Raw genomic sequence first — 16404 nt, forward strand, 5'->3', positions numbered from 1 at the left:
AGCACCATGAGAACAGTATATACAGGACGTTGAGGACGTGGAATTCAGCACCTTGAAAGCATTGTTTACTGCACCTTGAGAACATTGTACAAAGCACCAAGAAAACAGAATATACAGAACATTGAGGACATTGTATTCAGCACCACGAAAACATTCTATACAGTATCTTGAGAACATTGTATTCACTACATTGAGCACATTGTATACAGCACCTTGAGAACTTTGTATTCGACACCTTGAGAATATTCTATTCAGCACCTTGAGAACATTGCATACAGAACCTTGAGAAATCTGTATACATCACCCTAAGAACATTGCATACGGCATCTTGAGAACAATGTATGCAGAACCTTGAGATCATTGTATACAGAACCTTGAGAACTCTAAATACAGCAACTTGAGAACTCTAAATGCAGCAACTTGAGAACATTGCATACCCAACCTTGAGAACATTGTATACAGTACCAAGAGAATAACGTATAAAGCCTCTTTAGAACATTGTAGACAGCCCCTTCAGAACATTCTATACAGTGCCTTGAGAACATTGTATACAGAACCATGAGAACTCTATATACAGGACCTTGAGAACATTGTACACAGAACCTTGAGAACATTGTATACAGCTTCATGAGAACTTTTTATACAGCGCAATGAAAACATTGTGTTCACAGCCTAAAAAAATTATTTACATCACCATGAGAACAGTATATACAGCATGTTGAGAACATTGCTTACAAAACGTTGAAAACATTGTATTCAGCACATTGACAACATTGTATACAGCACATTGACAACATTGTATACAGAAAACTGAGAACATTGTATATAGCATTTAGAGATCATAATTTACAGAACCTTAAGAACTCTGTATACAGCACCTATGGGAGCCGGTCAGCCGAACGGACAGCACACTGGACTTGTGATCTTGTGGTCCCGGGTTCAATCCCGGGCGCCGGCGAGTAACAATGGGCAGAGTTTCTTTCACCCTATACCCCTGTTACCTAGCAGTAAAATAGGTACCTGGGTGTTAGTCAGCTGTCACGGGCTGCTTCCTGGGGGGTGGAGGCCTGGTCGAGGACCGGGCCGCGGGGACAGTAAAGCTCCGAAACCATCTCAAGATAACCTCATGATAACATTGCATAGGGCACCTTGAAAGCAAATGTATGCAAAAACCTGAGATCATCGTATACAGAACCTGATGATCTCTGTACACAGCACCTTAAGAACATTGTATACAGCATCTTGAGAACATTTTACACAGCACCTTGATAATTCTGTATACAGCACTTTGAGAACATTGTATACAGCACCTTGGGAACATTGTATACAGAACCTTGAGAACTCTGTATACAGCACTTTGTGAACATTGTATCAACACCTTGAGAACATTGTATTCTTCACCACGAGAACATTGTATATATCACCTTAGGAACGAAGTATACATCACCGTAGGAACTCAACTCTATTAAAACATTGTATACAGCACCATGAAAACATTGTATTCTCCATTTTTGGGAACAATATACTCAGCACCTTTGGAACATTGTATTCAGTACCTAGAGCAAACTGTATACAGAACCTTGAGAACATTGTATACAGCACCTTTAGACCATTGTATACAGCACCTTTATGACATTGTATACAGCACCTTTAGAACATTGTATTCAACACCTTGGGAACATTCAATACAGCACCTTGAGAACATTGCATACAGTACCTTGAGAACATTGTATACAATACCTTATGAACATTCTATACATCCCCCTTAGGATGTATAGAATGATGCTGTCGTGGTAGGTGATGCTGCCTTGAGAACGTTGTATAGAACACCTTGTGAACATTCTATAGAACACCTTGAGAACTCTGTATACAGAACCTTGAGAACTCTGTATACAGAACCTTGAGAACTCTTTAAAACAGCACTTTGAGACTATTGCATACGGTTCCTTGAGAACAATGTATGTAGAACCTTGAAACATTGTATTCATGACCTTGAGAACATTGTATACAGCACTATTGTATACAACACCTTGTATTCAGGTGTTATTATTGTATTAATATTGAACGTTTTATACAACTTTATGAGAACACCGAATACCAGCACAATGAGAACATTGTATTCTCCACAATGCTAACATTGTATGTGCCTTAGGAACGATGTATTCATCTCTATGAGAACATTGTACTTAACATTATGGGAACATTGTATTCTCCACGTTGAGAACATTATATTCAGCTCCTTGAGAACAGTGTATACAGCACCCTGAGAACATTGTATTATCCACCTTGAGAATGTTATATTCAGCACTTTAAAAACATTATATTCATAACCCTGAGAATATTGCATACAACATTATGAAAACATTGTATCTTGCTCCTTGAAAAATTGTATACAGCACCTTAAAAACATTGTATACAGCACCTTGAGAATATTGTATACAGCACTTTGATAACATTGTATACAGCACCTTGAGAACATATTGTATATAGCGCCTTGAGAACATTGTATATAACATCTTAAGAATATTGTATACAGGATCTTGAGAACATTATGTACCGCACGTTGAGAATATAATATACAGCACCTTGAGAACATTAAATATCCTGTAATATATATATCCTGACCTGTATAAATATAAATATCGTATCCTGGCCGGGGAAGATTTACTGGGCGCAAATCCTTAACTGTAGCCTCTGTTTAACTCAACAGTAAAATGGGTACTTGGTTGTAACAACGATTCTTCGCGGCGGGGATCGTATTCCAGGGACCTGCCCGAAACGCTACGCGTACTAGTGGCTGTACAAGAATGTAACAACTCTTGTATATATCTCAAAAAAAAATAGTACAGCTCATTGAGATCACTGAATACAGCGCATTGAGAACATTGTACACAGCACCTTGAGAACACTGTGTTCAACACCTTCAGAACATTGCACACAGCACCTTATGAATTCTGTGTTCAGCACCTTAGGAACACTGTGCTCAACACCTTGTTAACATTGTACACAGCTCCATGAGAACATTTCATCCATCACTTTGAGAACATTGTATCCTGCACCTTGAGAATTATATACAGCACCTTGACAACATTGTATTCAGCACTTTGAGAATATTGTGTACATCACCTTGAAAACATTGTATACAGCACATTGGAAACACTGTATACAGCTCCACGAGGACACTGCATACACCACCTTAAATTAAGAACATTGTATACAACACTATTAAAACAAATTATACAGTACCATGAAATCATTGGATGTAATATCTTGAGAGCATTGTTTAGTGCACCACGATAACATTTTGTTCAGTATCAGAGCGTGTGGGGGGGTGTTGGGTGTTTTATATAATGAATCTTGGCTATTTGACCCCTCCTGATACTATCTTATCGTCGAACAGAGAAACCCAACCACGCCCTGACAGATAAATGACCGACCACGACAGCCTCACTTCTGCTGCCGTCAGTCGACCAGCAATGGACACTGGAGGGCTTGCAATTATTTGGGGGATCACAGTGGTAAGCGTCTGGTTCAGGGAGAGGGGGTTCAACGGCACCTTTATACAGGGGTTCGGCTCACACTGCCTAGTTGTCATGAGTACACACCCGCTCTCGAGAAGCCGTGATTCCCAGCACTCTCCTTACTGTGGGATGATCTCTCAATTCCCCTTAGTTAGTTATAGTCCACTATCACCCAAGTTATAGCCGTGTCTTTCTTTCTCTCACTTGCCAGGAAGCCTCACCAGAACTAGAGATAAAACCAGCCAACATATGAGACATTTAATACACACATATACAAGAATAGTTATATTACTATGCAACTCCTTAGGCTGCTTATCAGTTGGTAGCAGCCCAATATTCCCCTTTAGTCTTCATCCTATAATCGTACTAGGTTGCTGCTCACTCCTCAGTTCACAACCTACTGCATCCTAAATATGCATACTTCTTTTATGTTATACACAACTATATATGTTATACTCTTGTATAACTTCACGAGGTTAACGAATGTCCTCTTGATCCTTAATTCATTATCAACGGCTCAGAGAAAATGCTGATTGCCCAGGAGAAGATGGCGACAAACACCGTGTACGTGTCCAGTATGAAGGAAAGTAAATATGCTTACAAGTGCGAAACCCGCTCGTGTATTGAGCACTCTGCACGACCTGTACCCACTCTTTGGATCAACATGATGGCTAGGGGTGGAAGTAGTGCTAATAAATCTGCTTTGTTTGTTGTGTTTCGTGCTTTGGGCTTTGTAGCAGATCGAGATATTTTTGAACATATCATCTATGATTTTGATGATCCTGAGATGATGGAAATGGTAAAGCCATCTATGGACGAAGCCTCTGTAATTCAGGAGCAGAATGTTGCATTGAACTTTATTGGTTTACTCGGTATTAGACTTGGTGTAACAAAAGAGAAGCGCATAAATTTGCCCGTGAGATTTTGCAGAAAGAAATGTTACCTCACGTTGGTGTATCAGATTTTTGTGAGACAAAGAAGGCATACATTCTAGAGTACATGGTTCACTGGCTTTTGCTTGCCGCTTTAGGTCGACGAGAGCTAGATGATCATGATCACTATGGAAACAAGAGGCTAGATTTGGCCGGTCCTCTCATGACCTTACTTTCCCTAGGATTATTCCGGAACTTGATAAAAGAAGTTCGTATGCACGCTCAGAAACTCTTAGATAAAGGTCAAGAGTATGGGTTGGATGTTGCAGTTAAGCCTAAGCTGATTTCTGATAGACTGCGATATTCTCTGGCCACGGGTAACTGGGCAAAACCATCACTGCCAGAAAATGAGGATGAATTAGATGGTCATCCAAGACGGTTCAGGAAGAGAGATGCCAGTGTATTTTTGAGGGGCTCGGAAACTGGCATTGTGGACCATGTCATGCTGACTGTGAACGTAGATGGTGATCATTTTATCAAGATTCGTGTAAGGTCTGTACGCATTCCCCAGATTGGTGATTAATTTGCCTCCCGTCATGGACAAAAAGGTATCTGTAGTATTCAGTACAGGGTGGAGGATATGCCTTTTACAGCAGAAGGTATAACTCCTGACACCATTATTAATCCTCATGCCATTCTCTCCCGAATGACAATTGGCCATTTAATTGAAGCTTTACGAGGAAAGCTTGGTGCCAACAAGGGTGAAATTGGTGATACTACGCCCTTCAGTGATGCCGTGAATGTACAGAAAAATACAATTTGTTACAAGGGTATGGCTACCAATTAAGAGGCAATGAGATTATGTATTGTGGTCACACTGGACGGAAGATGAATGCTCAGATTTTCCTGACTCCTACATATTATCATCGTTTGAAGCATATGGTAGATGATAAAATCCATTCCCGTGCAAGAGGGCCTGTGCAGGTCTTGGTTATGTAGCCTATGGGAGGTCGTGCAAGGGAAGGTAGCTTGCGATTCGGTGAGATGGAACAAGATTGCCAGATTGCTCATGGCACCGCACAGTTTCTCCGTGTGCGTTTGTCTGAAGTCAGTGACCCATATTCTGTTCATGTGTGCAACTTGTGTGATCTTATTGCTACTGTACGCAACAATGCCTTTGAATGTAAGGGATGCCGCAATAAAACTCAGATATCCCAGATGCGTCTTCCCTATGTCCCTATGCATGTCAATTACTTTTCCAAGAATTGATTACGATGAACATTGCTCCCAGGATGATGGTGATGAAGTGAACATGTTTTAATTTTGGAAGTACAGTACAGTAAGGCATGGTACAGTACAGTGGTACTGTACACAAAATTATCCAGTACAGTGGTACTGTACACAAAATTATACAGTACAGTGGTACTGTACATAAAATTATACGGTACAGTGGTACTGTACAGAAAATTATACAATACAGTGGTACTGTACACAAAATTATATGGTACAGTGGTACTGTACACAAAATTATACAGTACAGTGGTACTGTACATAAAATTATACGGTACAGTGGTACTGTACACAAAATTATACAATACAGTGGTACTGTACACAAAATTATACAGTACAGTGGTACTGTACACAAAATTATACAGTACAGTTTGCATATTTTTTAAATTTATGAGAAAAATATTTATTTCAGTGGCTTACGGTATTAAAGTTAGCAAACTCTTACATGGTGTTTTCTTTGTAATGGAGTAAAGTACAGTACATCCTTTTGTACATTATTATACAGAATGGTACTGTACTTGTTTTTGTATTTACTATTTAATATTGGTGTATTGTACCCTGTATTATTTCATAGGCTTAAGAATATACATCACAATATGATCTTGATCAAGTTTGGGTGATAAGCAGCTTCTTAATGGTGTATGAAAGTCATATGTATGTGTGCACTAATTATTAAAACAGAAAACATTTATCACCTGATGAAGTAATGTAGCTAGTAGGGGCCTGACAGCTAAGTGGACAGTGCTCGGGATTCGTAGTCCTAAGGTTCCGGGTTCGATCCGCGGTGGTGGCGGAAACAAATGGGAAGAGTTTCTTTCACCCTGATGCACCTGTTCACCTAGCAGTAAATAGATACATGGGAGCTAGACAGCTGCTACGGGCGGTTTCCTGGGGATGTGTACCAAATAAAAGAAGCCTGGTCAACGACCGGGCTACGGGGACGCTAAGCCCCGAAATCATCTCAAGATAGATGGGCTGCTTCTCTGCTTTGTGCTGAAATACAGGGTATAAAAATATTCGTATAACTCCTACTATAAAACAGACATCAACCTGTAATCTTGCTCTGCGCCTTTCATGCCAAAACACAATCAAGCACTCCCTTAAACCTCACTGTGTCCGAACACTTCTCTGTTCTATTCCTCGAGATCTACTATCAAATTCATCTCTCTGGGTCCTCAAGATCATGTTAGGTACTCCATGTAATTCCTCCAGTCTGCTGTATCTGAAGTCTTCCTCAAATGTCAGTGAAGCTCTCTAACACGGCTTCGCACAAAGACATGTAGCTCCCTACACTACTTGAAGATTCACTATGTCCATGAAGTTCACTCCTCACTGGAAGTCCTACTCCACCTTGCAGTTCAGCTCCCACTATGAGTTTCAGCTCACACTTGGAGTTCAGCATACACTCCTCTTCTGGTACGAAGTTCCTTCACTAACTTTTCACACACAAACCTACAAATCCATCGCCATGCCAATATAAAGTGTTTTCCTGACCAATCATAAATAAATATAGTCACATCAAATATACTCCTCCACCCGACATCCTTTCAAACACTAAGGCACCGCCGCGGTGGGGTCCTCCCCCATCGTGGGTGGGTCCACCTGGGAACATATCTTGACGCGTCGCTGGGGGCAGCCTCTCCCGTTGGGATGCTTGGGGCTTCCACCCCTCAGTCATCCACTGACCTCTCTCGAGAGAAGATGTACCACTCCGCCCTCCCTCCAGCTTGTTCTCCAAAATTAAATTTCATATTTCAGCTCAATGACTCAATAAAATTTCAATCCTATATACACGTATGTTCACCATGATTGCTGGGCACACGATCAAACACTGGAAGCTAATCTAACAAACGATTAAACAGGCTTACCGCAGGGATCTATGACGTAGGGGCGCTCAGGCCCTGGCGCTCACACAGGCCGCCCACAAAAGTTGCTTTAAGATTGCTTTACAAGTCTTCTTCTAGTCCTGACTTGAGTACACGGAGTCGCCCAGCAGACTCCACAACAGAAACGCCTGCTTACTTCCTTCCTCTTGAAGAAGCAACAGAATTAGAGTTCCACAAAGGCGCGACCATCACACACTTCCAGGTTGCCTCTAATATATCAAAATCACAGAAAAATGGTGTACTAAATCCCCAACAGCTTCATCACTCTTGCAAACAAGTAACCATCACTCCAGCCCTGACACAGGGAACTATATTCTACCTCCTTCAAGACGATCAACGAAGTATAACGATCTCTGACGACTGCCGTAGCTCAAGTGAGGTCACGACATCCGGCTAGCGTCACGTCACGTCACCGAAGTATTGACATCTCATTTCATGTCACATTGAAATGTTCGTCCGCTGCTCATATTCATAAATTATTCACTGATGTTTATTATATATTTAATATATACATCTTTCCTCTGACATCTCAATCAGATCCAGACGGCAGAATAACTCTCCCAAGGTAGACTCGTTCTACCCAGGCTACATGGGGTCATAACAACAGCTCCATGAGAACATTGTATACAGCACTATGAAAACATTCTAAAAGCACATTGAGAACAATGTAAACAATACTTTCAGAAAATTGTATGCAGTATCTTGAGAATATTGTATACACCACCTTAAAACACTGTATACAACACCTTGAGATCGTTGTATACTGCACCTTGACAATACTGTATACTGCACCTTGACAACACTGTATACAGCACTTTCAGAACATTGTATACACCACCTTGAGAACATTGTATTCAACACCTTGAAAACATTGTATTCAACACCTTGAAAACACCATATACCGACCCATGAGAACATTGTATACAGCAACTTGAGAACATTGAATAAAAGACCTTGAGAAAACTGTATGCAGCCCCATTAAAATATTGTATACAGCACGTTGAGAACATTGTATACAGAACTATGAGAACATTATATACAGCACCCCGAGAACATTCTATACAGAATGGTGAGATAAATGTATACGGCACCTTGAGAACATTGTATACAACATTATGAGAACATTGTATACAGCACCACGAGAACACTGTATAGAACACCATGAGAACACTGTATACAGTACCTTGAGAACACTGAATATAGCACCTTGAGTGCATTGTATACAGCACCATGAGAACATTGGAATCAGAGCCTTTTGAACATTGACACATCACCTAGAGAACACTATGCAATACCTTTTTTTCATTTTATATATCATAACATTGTATACAGCACCTTGATGTAGCTGGGCTCAGGGAACGATAATTTACTTTGGTCATGAGGTCTGACAAAGTAAGATAGTCCCGTTGCAAGACAAGATCCAGGCAATCGTGGATCACCCAGTACTAACGAGCAAGAAATCTGTGCAGAGGTTTATTGGGATGAGTGCATATTATAGAAGGTATTGTAAGAATTTTTCAATTGTGGCTGCACCTATAACTAATCTTCTTAGAAAACAGGTAAAGTTCAAGTGAACACAAGAGTGTCAGAACTCTTCAAAAGTTGAAAGGAATTCTCTCAACGTCACCTGTATTAGCCAGTCCACAATTTGACAAGCCATTTGTAATGCACATAGAGGCTTGGGATCTAGGAGCAGGTGCGGTTCTTTTCCAAGTAGGGCCAGATAACTTAGAGCAGCACCCTGTATACTATTTTTCTCGTATTTGATAAGGCACAGACAAATTATTCTGTGGTGGAGAAGGAAGCTCTTTGTTTGATTTTGGTAGTTAAGAAGTTTGAAACATAACTGTCAGATAATGAAGTTGTCAAATACCCAGATCATAATCCCCTAACATTCATTAATTCCATGAAATTTAAGAACCAAAGAATTCTTAGGTTGTCCTTGATTTTACAAGAGTTCAACACAGTAATTAGACATATCCCAGGAAGGCAAAATGTCATTGCTGATGCCTTATCTAGTGGATTCCCCCATTGCAGTGCCATAATGTGAATTGTTCTATATAGTAGGATTGTTAATATATCATGATAACAATTGATATAGAATTGTTCTATATCTTTACCTTTTGGTTAGTTCATGTGCTTAAATTAATTGATTGTTTAATACATTCATTTTGTGTTCTTGGAGTACTCAGCACTGTACTCTCATGTAATCAATAAATGAAAATAACCTTCATTTAATTTCATTTTTCTTTAAAGACGGGGAGGGATGTTACGAATCCCATAATACTTGATTCAAACAATTATCATGATAAACATATATGTTCAGTTATTTGAAATTAAACATTTTATCCATTTGTTTTCTAATATATATGTTTGAGTTAATTGTAGCATACTGTAGTGTGCTTGTATGAGATATTTTGCTAATGCTATTGCATCTTAATTGAAGTGGGTGAGAGACCGTGGTGTCTCATGTAGGGATGACCATATTTAGGATGTTCCAATGATGCGTGGAGTGTACCCAACATAGCGTCACTGATTCACTCCTATAATTATTCAAGTTATTGTATGTACATTTATTTTATTAACATCTTATTAGTGTTAAATGTATAATAGTGTATTTACAAATATGTTCATGAGCATTACTCTCAGACAGCAGAGTATCTAGAGATTTCATGTGTACCTTAGTTGGTAATGTGTAGTCGCTAAGCCGTGCATGCTCTAGCCGAGCCAGTCGAGTGGGTGGAGCTGACTGGAGACGATCTGTGATTTAGTAGATAAGTTTGTTCAGCATGTTTTTGCTTAATGAACATAGCTATGTATCTGGCAGATTTATATTAAGTGTATTCTATTCATTTAAGTTTTTAAAATAGTGATCAGTGCTTATATATAATTATATTGTGTTATTTGAATCTGGTTCAATAATATTTCTGGCTGCCTGTATTTCATTTATATGTTACTTTGTTACCCTTACTTTAAGTATATTGCTTTGCATATTAAGCGGTTGACTTTGTTTTTATCCCTAGACAATTGTAGTTGGCAAGGCCGCATTTATATCTATTTCACAACTGCAACAGCAGAGAAACATACCCAGAGGACATGGGTCATAACACAGACCCCTACGATCTGGCCCTGAAGGACCCGTCCACAGCACTAACATTACTCCAGACCTCTACCATCTGGCCCTGAAGGACCCGTCCACAGCACTAATATTACTCCAGACCTCTACCATCTGGCCCTGAAGGACCCGTCCACAGCACTAATATTACACCAGATCACTACCATCTGGCCCTGAAGGACCCGTCCACAGCACTAATATTACTCCAGACCTCTACTATCTGGCCCTGAAGGACCCGTCCACAGCACTAATATTACTCCAGACCTCTACCATCTGGCTCTGAAGGACTTTGAATTTGACTTATTTCCCATATTACATATTACGTAACACACAAGCAAAGTGTATCTGCTTGAGTACAAACGTGAGTCGGTTTGTTAATTATGCCTTAGTGATTTACTTATATTTGTCAGTTACATACTCATACACATTTCATAGACCAAGAGCAGTAAGAATACTAGCATTAATATTCATACACAACTCATTTCCTCATTTCTCAGAGCTGGTCCATTCATTCACAAACTCATTTCCTCATTTCTCAGAGCTGGTCCATTGATACACACACTCATGTCACAGAGCTGGTCCATTCATACACAAACTCATGTCACAGAACTGGTCCATTCATACACAAACTCATGTCACAGAACTGGTCCATTCATACACAAACTCATGTCACAGAGCTGGTCCATTCATACACAAACTCATGTCACAGAACTGGTCCATTCATACACAAACTCATGTCACAGAGCTGGTCCATTCATACACAAAATCATGTCACAGAGCTGGTCCATTCATACACAAACTCATGTCACAGAACTGGTCCATTCATTCACAAACTCATGTCACAGAGCTGGTCCATTCATTCACAAAATCATGTCACAGAGCTGGTCCATTCATACACAAACTCATGTCACAGAGCTGGTCCATTCATTCACAAAATCATGTCACAGAGCTGGTCCATTCATACACAAACTCATTTCACAGAACTGGTCCATTCATTCACAAACTCATGTCACAGAGATGGTTCATTCATACACAGTCTCATGTCACAGAGCTGGTCCATTCATAAACAAACTCATGTCACAGAGCTGGTCCATTCATACACTAATGAACTAACAATAAACAAGCAAACATACGTTCTTTTTATCCGCAAATCACATTGTTAGTGTTTGTGCAAGATAAGATTAGTGAGCAATAATGAATAACCAGGAGCCGGTGTTGCACAGATGTGGGCGCCTCCTCCGCCGTCTCACAGTCCGGAGATCGAGTCCCATGGGTACTTGATGCTCCTTTTATTAATGCACTAAGAAATCCATTCACCTGTGCTCTAAGAGACTCGAACTGTGGAGCCCACGTGTGTGTGAGACAGAAGCCCTGAGAATATTACGTCTTTTGTCCTTGTTTTAATCATGAATAATAATTTGAAAGCAAATAATAAATTTTAAAACAGGCTGAGTGGATACTGGATTCAAGCAGACGATGAGTCACAATAATCGGGCTGAAAATATGATGACCAAACCTCACATCAGGAAATGCACAACCTCAATGGAGCAATTTTCACGTAGGAATTCTAAAAATCATCAACCGGTACTTTATTGAATCAAGCAGTCACCTTAAATCTTAATAGTTTAAAATCAAAATTTAAATTTAGTGTGGATAGCTTATTAAATAACTCTACGTAGTTGGTTATATGTAACCTGGAAATCGTACCAATTATAGGGGACAAAACCTTGACATCACCTAGAAAGTTTATAAGTCATCGAACCAAATTGAAATTTTAATTTTAAACTAGTAAATTTTGACGTGATTGCTTTATTCTCTAAAGTACTGGTTAATGATTTGTTAGAATTCCTGAGTGAGGAACTGCCCAAATATAATTTGAAATTGCCGACCAATAGTGTGTTGGAACTTATCAAATTGTGTAAAAGACATTTATTTTAGTTTGAATAAAAAAATTTCAAACAATCAATTGGAATGGCGATGGGCAATCCCCTCTCACCAGTGTTGAGCAATTAACGGAGTTCTTTGAAACAAAAATCTTATCCAGGATTATTCCTGCTAACGTAGTTTGGTTTAGGTATGTCGATGATATTTTGTGCTTATGGCCGGGTGACCAAGATCAAACAGTTTTTCTTAATGAACTCAATTATTTGGTGTCTTCAATAAAATTCACAAGTGAGAAGGATGAGAATGGTGCTCCTCTCTTTTTGGACATATGAGGCATAGAATCAATAGAAGTTTCAAATTTAGTGTGTATAGGAAACCTACCAACGTGGGCTCGCATGTATATTATTATTCAAATGATCATAATTAAGTTAGACAGGCAGTATTTTCAGGAATGTTCCTTCGAGCCTTGAGGGTGTGCAGCGCCGAGTTTTTTTGATGAAATTATTGCTAAAATATATATGAAATTGGGAAGAGTTAACAATACCTTAAAATGTTTTTTGGTTAGCTCGTTCGGGCAAGCTTACGTTTTTATTATACGACTTATTGTACCCGATCACGCGTTGCTGTTATACAGCAACGCATGTGCGTTGCTGAGACACAGCAACTTTTTCCTGTCTCCCAGTCCTTCATACCATACCCCACTTCCCTGTCCGCTCGTCCTCCCAAACATTCCTCACTCCCTCCCTGTACTTTCGTCCTTCCAACCATTCCTCACTCCCCCATCCCCTCGTCCTCCCAACATCCCCCACTCCAGTGTCCTCTTCTCCTCCCAACATTTTCCATTCCCCTGTCCCCTCGTCCCCCATCTTCCTTAGTCCTCCTCACCATTACCCCCTCCCCTATTTCCTCGTTCTTCCCACAATCCCCCACTCCTGTCTCCAAGTCCTTCCTCACCATTCCCCACTCCCTCCTCTAATGCATTCCCAAATGATCTGATGTTCCCATCGTGAAATTGGGAACATCAAATGATCTGATGTTCCCATCACTGAAATATAAGAAAAACAGTCAAAAAACGAAATGAAAAACCTGTGAGAAAAAAATAAACAATACTCACAAAATGAACAGTGTGGTAAACAAGACAGCTCAATTCCAATGCAATTTCACACAAAATCATTAAATCAAAAATAAAATTATTCGAAATTTATGAAAATTCAATTAATCAATGAAATTGGAATCATTAAAATGGAATCATAACACATTTAGTATAGCATGTGTTGCTGTTACGTGTAACAGATGGCACTGTTTAAAAAAAAAAGCATGATTTTACCTGTCACAGGTGTCGCAACGATATTTATACTCACAAAAGGAACAGTATGATAAACAACACAGCTCAATTCCAACACAATGTCACACAAAATAATGAAATGAAAATGAAAATGAATAAAAACCTATGAAAATTTTATTTGTAAATGCAATCAGAAACATTGAATGGGAATTGTAACATAGTTAGTGTAGCGTGTGTTGCTATTGTGTGTAGCAGATGGTGCTGTTTAAAAAAAAACATGTTTTTACCTGCCACAAGTGTGGTATTTATATAGTAGGTATATAAAAATATGCGCGTATTCAAATGGATCGTTGTGTCAAAATTTCAAAGCAATCTGTGAAGAACTTTTGGAGATAACAGCGTGTGTTGCTCTTTTGTCCAAAAGAGGGCGCTGTTTTTAAAAATAAGCATGTTTTTCCTGTCACAGGTGAGGCATGTATATAGTAGTTATATAAAAACACGCTCCTATTCGAATGCAACGTTGTGTCAAAATTTCAAAGCAATCGATAAAGAGGTTTCAAAGATTTCACTCACATAAAAAAACTTTTTCAAAAAGAGCATTTTTTCCCCATCACTGACATAACATCTATATAGTATGTATATAAAATCCCGCTCGGATGAAAATGGAATGATGTGTTTAAATTTCAAAGCAATCGGTGAAGAACTTTCGGAGATTAGCGATTTTGAACAAATGAACATTTACAATTTTATTTATATTCACTAGATGTACCCGACTACGGGTTGCTGTGGTTCATCAACGCATGTGCATTGCTAAGCCACAGCATCCTTCCCCTGTTTCCCCATCCTCCCTCCTCCGTCACCTCGTCCTCCCAACCATTCCCCATTCCCTCATCCTCGCCTCAATCCCCCACTATCCCGTCCCCTCGTCCTCCCAAACATTTCCCCTTCTTCTGTCCCCTTGTCCTCCTTACCATTCTCCACTCCCTCATCCACTCATTCCCCCTACCATCCCCCATCCAATCGTTCTCTCCATCATTACCCTTCCCCCGTTCCCTCGTACTCCCCACCATCCCCCACTCAAGGCCTCTCGTCCTCCCCATTATTCCCCACTCCCTCATCCGATGCATTCCCAAATGTTCTGATATTCCAATCACTGAAAAAACAGTTAAAAAAACGAAATGAAAAACAATGAAACAATAACAAAATAAATTATACACTCAAAATGAACGGTATAGAAAACAACACAACTCAATTCAAGTGCAATGTCAAACAAAATAATTAAATCAAAATGAAAAACAATCGAAATATATGAAAATTAAATTTATCAATGAAATCGGAAACATTGCAATGAACTCATAACATATTTAGAATAGCGAGTGTTACTCGTACATGCATCAGATGGCGCTGTTTTAAAAAAAAACATGTTTTTACCTGTCACAGACGTAGCGTCTATATAGCAAGAATATAAAAACATGCACGACTTCGAATGGAACGTTGTGACAAAATTTCAAAGCAATCGGTGAAGATCTTTCTGAGATTTTAGTGATGTTTTTTCCTTTAACAGGTGAGGCATATATATAGTAGATATGTAAAAACACGCACATATTCGAATTCAACGTTGTGTCAAAATTTCAAAGCAATCGTTAAACAGGCTTCGAAGATTTCCCGCACATGGAAAACATATGAAAAACACAGTTTTCTAAAAAAGCATGTTTTTTTCTCGTTACAGATGTGACATCTACATAGTTTGTATATACAAACCTGCTCGGATGCGAATAGAACGTTGTGTCAAAATTTCAAAGCAATCGTTGAAGAACTTTCAGAGAATAGTGATTTTGAACAAACGAGAATTTACATTTATCTATATTAATAAAAATGGAAATGTTCGTTTGTTCAAAATCGCTAATCTCCGAAAGTACTTCACCGATTGCTTTGAAAAAAAGAACTTTTGACTTTTTTTGAAAAACTGCGTTTTTAATGTGTTTTTCATGCGACGGAAATCTTCGAAACCTCTTTACCGATTGCTTTGAAATTTTCACACAACGTTGCATTCGAAAAGGCGCGTCTTTTTATATATCTACAATATACATGCCTCGCCTGTGACAGGAAAAAACATGCTTTTTTTGAAAAACAGCGCCATCTGTTGGATGTAAGGGCAACACACGCTGTAATCTCCGAAAGTTCTTCACCAATTGCCTTGAAATTTTGACACAACGTTGCATTCGAATAGGCGCGTCTTTTTATATACCTACTATATAGATGCCACCTACGTGAGAGGTAAAAACATGCGTGTTTGAAAAACAGCGCCATCTGTTGCATATAATGGTAACATGCATGTTATACTAAATATGTCACGAATTCCATTTCAATGTTTCCGATTGCATTGATAAATTTTATTTTCATAGATTTTGATTTATTTTATTTTTTAGTGAATTTTTTGTGTGACATTGTGTTGGAATTGAGCTATGTTGTTTACCATACCGTTCATTTTGTAAGTATAAGTATACTTACGAAATTGCTTTACTTGAAAAAATAATATATAAAAATAAAA

At 39.0% G+C, this 16404-nt stretch overlaps 1 pseudogene; it reads left to right on the top strand.

The window, feature by feature from the left end:
* The first annotated feature begins 3945 nt into the window (after positions 1–3945).
* On the top strand, positions 3946–5788 carry LOC138363790 (DNA-directed RNA polymerase II subunit RPB2-like; annotated as a pseudogene).
* The last annotated feature ends 10616 nt before the right edge of the window (positions 5789–16404 follow it).

This window comes from Procambarus clarkii, chromosome 11 (genome assembly GCF_040958095.1).
Source record: "Procambarus clarkii isolate CNS0578487 chromosome 11, FALCON_Pclarkii_2.0, whole genome shotgun sequence".
Classification (NCBI taxonomy): Eukaryota; Metazoa; Arthropoda; class Malacostraca; order Decapoda; family Cambaridae; genus Procambarus; species Procambarus clarkii.